Genomic DNA, 9,576 nt, shown 5'->3' on the forward strand with positions numbered 1-9,576 from the left:
TAAATGGAGCAAACATAGGAAAATTCTTGGATCCAAATCTGTGACTGGTGCTTTGCCATAACTTTGTTTTAACAATGTTCTCATTTTCTTTCAGTGTTTTAATAGAATGATTAAATTCCAAACACAAAGGTGTTTGGTACTTTTATGGTACTTTTATGTACTTTTGTGGTACTTTTGTGGTACTTTTATTTTTGATCCCCATCCAAAGATGTCTTCTCTGTCCAGTCAGCAATTTGTCAGCATCAGTGGAGGGAGCAGTGGGGATTACAGCAGTAATGTCATGTGCTTTGTTTGGAGGGCTTGCAAACTGGCATTTAATACATCTCTCTGTATGTGGAACACCTAATTTTTCCTTGGTTACGCAGCTGTGTGGAGGATGTCCTAGAATATTTAGCATTACAGCAGGAAGTAAGTTTGATTTGACTGCAAAGCATCATAAATCATGCGGAAATGCAATATGAGTCAAATGAAAATGGGAATATTTGAATATTATTTAAATTCAGTTTTCCTTATAATTACTTGCTTTTTAGATAGTTTTTAGATAATGTTTATAATTTTATTTCAGAAAACATTGAAGTTTTAAAAGTCTTAAAAAACCTCATCTGTAACCAAATCCATACTTTTCCCCCCCCCTGTTTTTGTCTCAACATAAGGAATGTAGCATAACTAACTGTTTATAAAATAAGTCATATGAATGAGAAGTTTAGGGGAAGAGTTTTTTTGTGGTCCAGAAGTTGAGAATACAGATCATGTTTCATGACAGAGAAAATATTTCAGAATAGGTCATTGCACGTTTCAATTATGGTGTTTATTAGAAATACGTTTTTTAAAGTTTGTAAATGTTTTCAAATGTTTTTAATGTTTTCAAAAAGTATACTTATGGTGGTGTCCAAAATGATAATTCAAATAGCTTTTCTTTCATTTCTTTCTTTTTTCTTCCATCGCAACTTCAAACTGATGACTTGAAGATTACTTGAATTTTGAAATAGGAGGAACAGAACTTGTTCCTTTATTTCAAGGGAAAAAAAAAAGCTATAAAAAATCTTCATACAATAACTGAAATACATTTTAAGTTAGTCCCAAAGCCTAGCACCATCAGAAGGTAGGAAACACAACATTTAAATGAAATGTAAACCTCAACTCTGTCTGTACTTAAATATGAGTTCCAGTCTCTTCAATCTTGTCAGACTTCGAAATTTCTGAAAACTACAAGTGGACAAAATGTTCATCATTGTATTTCTCCATTTTTGGTAAGTGGAAAATGGATCCCTTTCTGGCAGGGCAGACTTTGTTAACCAGACCTTCAGTGTCCCATGGTCCCCAGTCCTGGACTTGGTTGATGGGAAGGAGTAACCACAGCCCCACAGATGCCAAGCAGCCCCCAGGCTAAGCCTGGAGGTCCACCTACCATGGAAGGTGTCCAAGACCATGCCCCATACCATGTGCCCATGCCATGTGCCCATGCCCCTGGACACAGGCAGCCCAAGCCCTAAGAGGGAGGGAAAGAGGTTGGAAAGGCTGGGGGCTCCCCTGTGAGGTCTCCTCTTCCTCTAGTGTCAGAGAAGCCTCCAAATACCGTACTGACCTTAGCTGAAACCATGCCTATATGCTAGCTCAGCTGTCCATACTGCTGAGGTGTACCTCCTTCAGCACCTAGTCTGGGTTGGCAGGTGGCTTTCCAGGTGAGAAAAAGGCTTTCCATCTCAGTTCTGGTACTATGGGCAGGATGGGTACACAAGATTCAGGTCTCTACTGACCAAGCTCAGACCTGAAATCTTAGAAAGAGCTACCGAAGGTGGTACTGAGCAGCACCAGCATTTCACACTTTTTTGGTAGTAGCTATCCATCCCACTAAGACATTCAGGAAATATTTTCCCAGTGCAGTGCATGCTCACTTGAGTTACCCTGAAACATAATATTTTCTTTATACCACACAATTTGGGATTTGCTTTTACAAATTCTTCATAGTTTATATTACTTATTTCTTAACCTTTTCCAGTGCTTCTTCAAATATTGATCTGTAGTCAGCAAATATTTTCTTTCTTCTGATTATGTGTAGCCCTCACATATTTGGAGATATTTTCAGAAGGGCTTTCACGCTGTAGGCAGAATTTTAGTCTTGCAATCAGTCATACATTGACTTTATTTTTATTTTTATTTTTTTTTTATTTCTGGAAACAGGAATTCTTTGTCTCCAGCTGTGGGCCAAGATACTTCTAGTTCAAAAATACATACATATGTATATATATGCATATGTATATGTACACATATATAAAACAGATGGCTTAAAAATAGGCATTTCAAATGTGTTGTAGAGGTGTTTAGAGCTGTTTTCTTTGTCATCTCTTTGAAGCACATTTTATAAACATCTAACTAGAAATAGCTCCAGGCCTAGACTAATGGTTATAAGGCTATAAAGAATATGACATTATTTTCTTAACACAATTTAAACCAAATGCATTTCATATCAAACAACAATATGCCTTCCTAGCTGGTACAAGCACTAAACATCGATGGTATCATTTTCTCACCACAAACTGCTAATTAAAAATAAGTAAATAAATAAATAAATAAATGATATGCAATGCTCTCTTGTAAGAACAAATAGTTTATTTAAATAGGATTCATAGCTTTCATGCCAAGTTTGAGATTTTGAAGATTTAATTTCTCTGTGGGAAGAAGTGTGCTTCTTTAGTTGCCCAAATGCAATGTTCTTCGTTTGTAAAAGGGGGCTTTCAAACCACAGTGGGACTTCTACCTTGGTCTTACATATGACCTGCCATGGTGAAAGTGGAAACACATGCTGCCTATTCCCTTTTGGGTAATACTGCTGCTGCAAAGCACCACTACACAACTAGCTTTCTGAGGAGCTTCTGTTTCTCCAGTACCCTGTCTTCCCCCCCAGCTGGGGGGGGGGGGGGGGGGGAGAGGTGTGTGTGGAATCTATAAAAACAAAAAACAATACTGCAAGTTGTATACGTACAGCATCACAGCAGTCTGGTGTTGTCAAATGTCCCTTTGATTGTTTCTGTCACTGAAGAATGTCACTTCTCCTTCCACCACTGAATATTTCATTTCCATTAGCTGAGATGGGCCTTGGGTATGTCCCAGGACATGGAAAATGATTTTGACTCCTGGGTGAGCAATTCTTTGCTTTGTTGGGACAGGAGATGAAAGTGGACTGTTGGTAAAAGGGCTGTGGATGTCCATCCACACGCATAGGTTGATGTGTCAGTGAGGGAGAGAGGATGACACCCTAAGCCCAAGCAGAGTGCAGGTTTATGACCGCAGCCTTAGAAAACCTCTAATCCAGGTCAGAGGTGGCTCCAGATAGAAGTCTGCTTTAACTGTGCAGAGAAGACTCAGGCTAAGACAGCCACAAGATAAATAAAACATATTTTTTCCTTTCCTTGTCACAATGGTGAAAACTAATTTTAAAAGTATGTGCTCATTATGAGCCTGACCAAGAGCCCATTGGGCGTCTTCCTAATGGCTTCAATAATCTTGGGTGGGGCCTTGGATATTTCGGTCACCTTTTTTGCCAATGGGGTCAGCTGCTTCCTCTGTGGTGATGTGTGTGCATGTGGGAGTGGGAGACGGCAGCAGGAAGGCGTTGGCACATATGTCTTCACTGTCTATCCTGGAATTCAGTAACGCCTTAGCAGCCTATTAGGCAAGCCACAGGGAACCACAGGAAACAGGCACTCACAGATATTATAATTGGGAGTAAACTATGGAGAGAGTTTGGTCGAGGAAAGGGGCAAACAATCCAGGCAAACAGCTCAAAGCCTCAAACCTGGCATCCAAAATCTGCCTCTCAAGGCTGCTCTGCTCCTGTCATTTGCCTTGTTCTGGGGGCTGATACTGGAAGGAAACATGACACTGGTCCCTCGAAGGGAAGACTGTGGAACATAGGTAGAGAAGGAAAGAACAGAAAGCAGAGCAACTGTAGATGCTGGAGAGAATTTAAATCCTTCCTGTTTTGTGGCTTCCTGTGGACCAACAGCATCTGAATGTCCTATCTCCTTTCTGGCAGTCAAACACCAAACACAAAGCTCCTTTCCATTCTGCTGTCCATAAAGACCTAACAGGTCTGTTGCAAATATTATTCTGTGGTTAAAATGGGACTCCTGTTCTGTGTAAGGGCCCCTTGCTCAAGAGAGTGTTTCAGGACCAAGCCCTAGTTTACTAGGAGAAAATTAGAATAATGTCAGAGCTATTATCTCCCTGGGACACATGCTTGAACCCATTTATCTGCAAAGTTTCTTTCTGCTTTCCAACTAAAAGCAGCAGGAGATGTACACCCCCAGAGGGAGGGGGTGGAGGGAATGAGAGAGGTTATTGTCACAGAGGCAGTAACCTGCAAAATCTGCAAAGCTGCCTTCATCTTTTCCCTTTTCTGTCCAATGTTTCAGCAATTTAGCTCAGCTGTTGGTGTTTTCCATTAGGCTTACTGTCAAAAATAAGAAGAGAAGATAGTGGCTGAAAGGGAGAGAGAGGGGGAGAAAAGAAGCGATCAACCATCTTTAATATATAATTTGAAAAAGGATTATGTTAAATTCCCTTTTTTATGCTTCCCCAGTTTGCTAAAGTTTACATTTAATCTCACTTTGATACTTACTAATATCTGCTTTAGCATAATCTGTCTCCTATCCTCATGCTCCCATTTTGACTAAAATGTGGCATAACCACTGGGTCCAGCTCTTAAAAATACACAGCCGTATTTTGCTTTCCCCTTAGCTATGCTGACAACTGCCAGTGTTATGTCAGCAGACAGTGGGACCTTCTAGAAGAAAAATGTATATCCTTCACACATCTGGTCGTGTGGCTGTATACTGTAATGATCAAGATGCTCTGCAAGTTACAAGAACAGGTTACCCAATTAAGAGCTTTTCAGTCATACAGAATGTACATTCAGAGATTACTGTATCTGGACATTTTTTTCTACTCTTTTTTTAAGTTCTGTTTGGTTTCTGAACCACCTCCAAGCACACACTATGCACAACACTGTGGTTATCACTGTAGTTTTAACTACCCGTGCTCAGATGGAGTTTGTCCCACGTGCTTTCAGCATCCAGCCACCCCTGCACCCCTTCATTAGCACAAGGCATGAGATCTCTCCTGGGGAGAACCAGCTCCAGGCCAGTGAGGCCAAGGAGTTCCCAGCTGCACCAGCCTGACCAGCTGTTAATCCCACTCTGTTACTTGTACCTCCTCTCTGCAGCCTGTAGATGTGAAGCATCTGCCTTCCCTGCACCCCAGGTAGCCATACCACTGCACCCTTTCTATGCTGAGCTCTTCCAGGCAGATCCGTGTTATTAGAGATATAAATTCTGCTTGATGGAATCTGACATCTGAAGCCTGACGTAAAGAAAGGGTGTTCACACAGCTGTGTGAACACAGGCATATGAAAGACAGACAGTCAGATATGCATCTTGTTTTTCATTAGGCATTTGCATATTTCTCCAAAAAGGATATTCATAAAACCTGTATCTGTAGATAAAAACCTACCACTGCTTTCTGTGGAGGCTGACATAATGATTTGGCTCCAAGGGAAGCCAAACTGGAAGCATTTCTTCAACCGTTTGCATAATTTTTCTGAGCTCTGTAAGCTCAACTAACAGAAGTACTAAATCCAAGCCATCTTTGGTTTGGATTTTAGTACCCAAACCATATTTAATGGTGTCTATTAAGCCTTGTTCTGCTCATCAGATCTCCTGTTACAGGGGCACAATTAATGGTGAGTGAAAACTAGGCTTCCTACCCTGCACAAGTTTTTCTAATATAAAAAATATTTTATCTCCATGAAGACAAATCCAACACTTTTTAGAGAAAGAGAGAGGTGCTACCTGAATCCTCTTCTTTTGAGAAAAGGGTTTCACTTTTTGTAATTACTCAGTAAAAAGAGTCACAAAGGCATTACTCAGGGTTATAACATTCGCATGAGAGGTGGAGGAGCCAAGTTTGGCTCCCTGTCTCAATTACTATTAGTTTACTTAAAGAATATTGACTGCTTACAACAGAGGCACTTGAAGACCTCTCTCTGCATGTAGTAAATAGATGGATAAGGCTCTTGTCTCAAATGTGGGAGTAACAAGGACTTGAATCCAGGTCTTCCATGTCTTGTAGCTATGCACTGGAAGATCTCATTCATTCACTGAGGGCTGGATGCCCTATCAGATTTCACCAGAAATTCCCATTTGGGGCCTAGAAACGTTTCCTCACATAATTTGTATTTTCCAAAGTATTTTACATACCTTGGAAAATTTCAGATTATTTTAATTGATGTTTTCTAAGAAGAAGCATCCTCATCATACAGTTCCCTACTACATTGAAGCTACCCAATTTTTATTGATTTTTCCTGTTTCCAAAGAGGGGCAACAATTTCTCCCTCTCCTTTGCAGAATGGCTGTCATTGCCTGTAAACACTTTTCTTTGTTTTAGCCACAGGCGATGTACAAGAAATTGGTCAACATGACCTCAACCACCATTTTGTAGTACACAGCACTGTGTAATACAGAATGAACTGGGAACAACAGTAGTGCTCCAAGCTCCACCAAACTAAAGCAGTTTAGCAACAGAGAATTGTCCAGCTTAGAGACAGCAGCTAGATGTGTCCTATGGTTGCCAGTACCACCAATTCAATGGAGGTTTGGTGAAAACCTAGAGCTAATGTGACTGTTCTTTTGGTCTCTTGGCACTTGATAGCACAGCCCAGGAATCAAGGAGCAGCTGATATGGATTTTGAAGAACAACAAATGCAAATATTGCAGAGGTAAGGTTATTGTGGTGCAAGTGATTCCAAACTGCCATGCTCTGTAGGGATGAAAGCTTTCTTTCTCATGAAGATAGCTGTTCTAAGCAGTATACTCACTCCATATGTGTACACACACATATTCACATAGACTTATATGGGCAGTTCTGGAAGGATTTTTTTTTCTTTCCATTGCACTTGCTCTCAAGCTTTTGTGCCAAGCCGAGGAAGGAGGAAAATAAGGGAACATCAGAAAGAGACTGGCCCACACCCTTCTTAGTAATAAGAAAGATAATTTGGTTTCATTGTCACCTGTGCACTGTGCCATACACAATCAAGAAGTCTTGGCAGATAACAAGCACCACGTGCTTTGGCAGTTCATGGGTGCTAGGCAGAGGAGAGGCAGCCAGTTCTTGAATGGGTCAGAGAAATATAGCAGGTGGCTGCACCACAAGCTAGATTTTCCCCTGAGGCAATGTCTGACACAATTGGCAGCTCATTTCTCCTGCCTTTGGATGTGAGCTACTGCTGAATGCCTCCCTTGTTCTAGGGCTGGTACTGAGCTAAATGTGGGCCTCTTGCCAATGATTACAGTTCCCATTAACTGGAATATACATTAACTTGAAAAATTGTGGACCTCTCAAGTGAGGGAATGGCCTGTTGTATGCATCCATTATTTCTCTGGATTCTCTGGAGAAGGATCTCTGTTGTGTGCTTATTATTCACCCACAGAATCTGTTTGTTTTTCCTTTTCCTTTTCCTTTTTTTTTTGGGGGGGGGGAGGGGGGAGGGGAGAGGGAAGGCACAGGGAGGGCAAAGGGAAAGAGGAAAAGTGGCATTATTGAAAACAGTTCCATAAAGGCCTGGGGGCAATTTCATCACCATACAGCAGCATTTTAGGCTGTCAAGTGCCAGCTGCAGCCTGCTGGGGATGAGCAGATACACCAGCAATAAGAAGCACCTCAAGCCCTGCAGAACAGCCAGAAGCTTGCATCTTCCTCTGCTCAATCATGTGTGTATATACAAGACCCTGGAAGCCTGATCAGAGAGAGGGATTACAGCTGGGAAGAAAGTCAAGAGAAAGTGCAATGCTTAAAGCACTTGTGAGAGCTTCTTTGAACCCAGGATGCTACCTATGGTTTACACTCACCTCTGATCCTTCAACCTTCAATGAATCTGCCATCCTGAACAGGTTTTAGCTATAAACATGAGTTGTTAAATCAATGTGCTGTTTCTCCTCCTGAAGCCTATAACACAGTCTCAGGATTTAAGATGCTATTCACTTTATATATCAAGAAAAATCCTGGTCCACATGTGGGAAAAAATGTGTCTTGAGCTACTATCCAGCACTTCATATGTTCAGGGTATTGATTTCTAGTTTGGCCTGTGCAGCCTAGGAGATTTAATTGGTCCTGACCTCCTTTTTATCTCCAGCCCATGTGTTATTTTCAGTGTTGTCTGTAAAACTGTGTGTCTCAGCTCATCTCTAAGATCAAGTTGCCATTTCACAAAAGGGACACAAGAAAAGCCCTGGAGAAATGATAAGCTAATATCTGCTGCTATTTTTCTGCCCTCATCATCTTCCAGCACAGAAACAGGTGTCTTGGGCTTTAAGTTCAAGAAGATGGTGCTACATATTACAATAAAATACATCATTTTGCAATAATTGAGATGTGACCTGTTTGAATAAAACAAAGTGAAAATTCCTGTCACTTTTTTTTGTCTTTGTGCTTAAATAGGAAGGCATGACACGGAGGATTTATTGGACACTTAAAGGCCCCAGCAGAGGTAAAGTCCCACATGTGCTTGGTATGGCACAGACAAAGGACTCTAGACATAGGGTTTACAGCTTAAAGAAGTAAAGAGATGAGGACCAAGCACAGAATAACTTTTTTTTTTTTTTTTTCTGCACGCAGGGAATCAAGCAGAGAAAAGTCAATTATTTACTCAGAGTTTGCCAAAAGGCAAACTGAAGTTTATACCACACAGAAAGAAACAGAAGGGCCCCTGAATTCCTCTTGAAGACTTTTGCCATGGAGTTGTTCTCATATTTGAAAACCTTACTGATTTAGAGAATGATTAATTGATTAAAAAATGATTAGGGGACCTTAAATAATTAAATATTTCTTTGATCTGGAGGGTCTCGTACTGTGTCTCTAATCTCACAATTTTACAATTATTAGCCAGAGTATTAGCCTCTCTCCTTTCCTCAGGATAATTTCTTTCATAGTTTTAATAAACTGATGAATCTAAGGTCATACTCCAAGTAAAACAGAAAATCTGCAGGGCTTTGGTCTGGCTGTTCTTTGTAATGAACTATGGTAATGAGCTTGTATTTATAATTTGGTGTTTCTTTCTGCTCCAGTGATGGCATCAGTTATTCTTGGTTTTATATTGTCAAGTTCCATTTTTCTTTCTTTCTCTCTCTTTCTTTTTTTTTTTTTTTTTTTGGGGGGGTGGGATTTAACATTTCATGGCCATATTTACTAAAAATACATTCTTTTGCTGATCTGAGGATTTAATCGTTAAACTCCACATGTGACTGTTCACTGCTGTCATTATTGACTTTCTAGGCTGAAAGGCAGGAAATTCTCTGCATAGCTGACCTTCCTTTATGGTTTTAGCAGTGACTTGTGACACAAAATTCTTGTCTGCTTCATTTCAGACCTGGTCTTATAGTAGTACTGTTAACAGCATTTTCTGTTGCTTAACTGCAAGTCATGGACTTAATGTTTGCATTGGCTACGTATCATTGGATCATTGGAATTTATAACAATGGCCAAAATGTTGGGGAAAAAAAAAAAAAAGAAAAAAGAAAAAAG

Source organism: Anas platyrhynchos, chromosome 1 (assembly GCF_047663525.1).
Source record: "Anas platyrhynchos isolate ZD024472 breed Pekin duck chromosome 1, IASCAAS_PekinDuck_T2T, whole genome shotgun sequence".
Classification (NCBI taxonomy): Eukaryota; Metazoa; Chordata; class Aves; order Anseriformes; family Anatidae; genus Anas; species Anas platyrhynchos.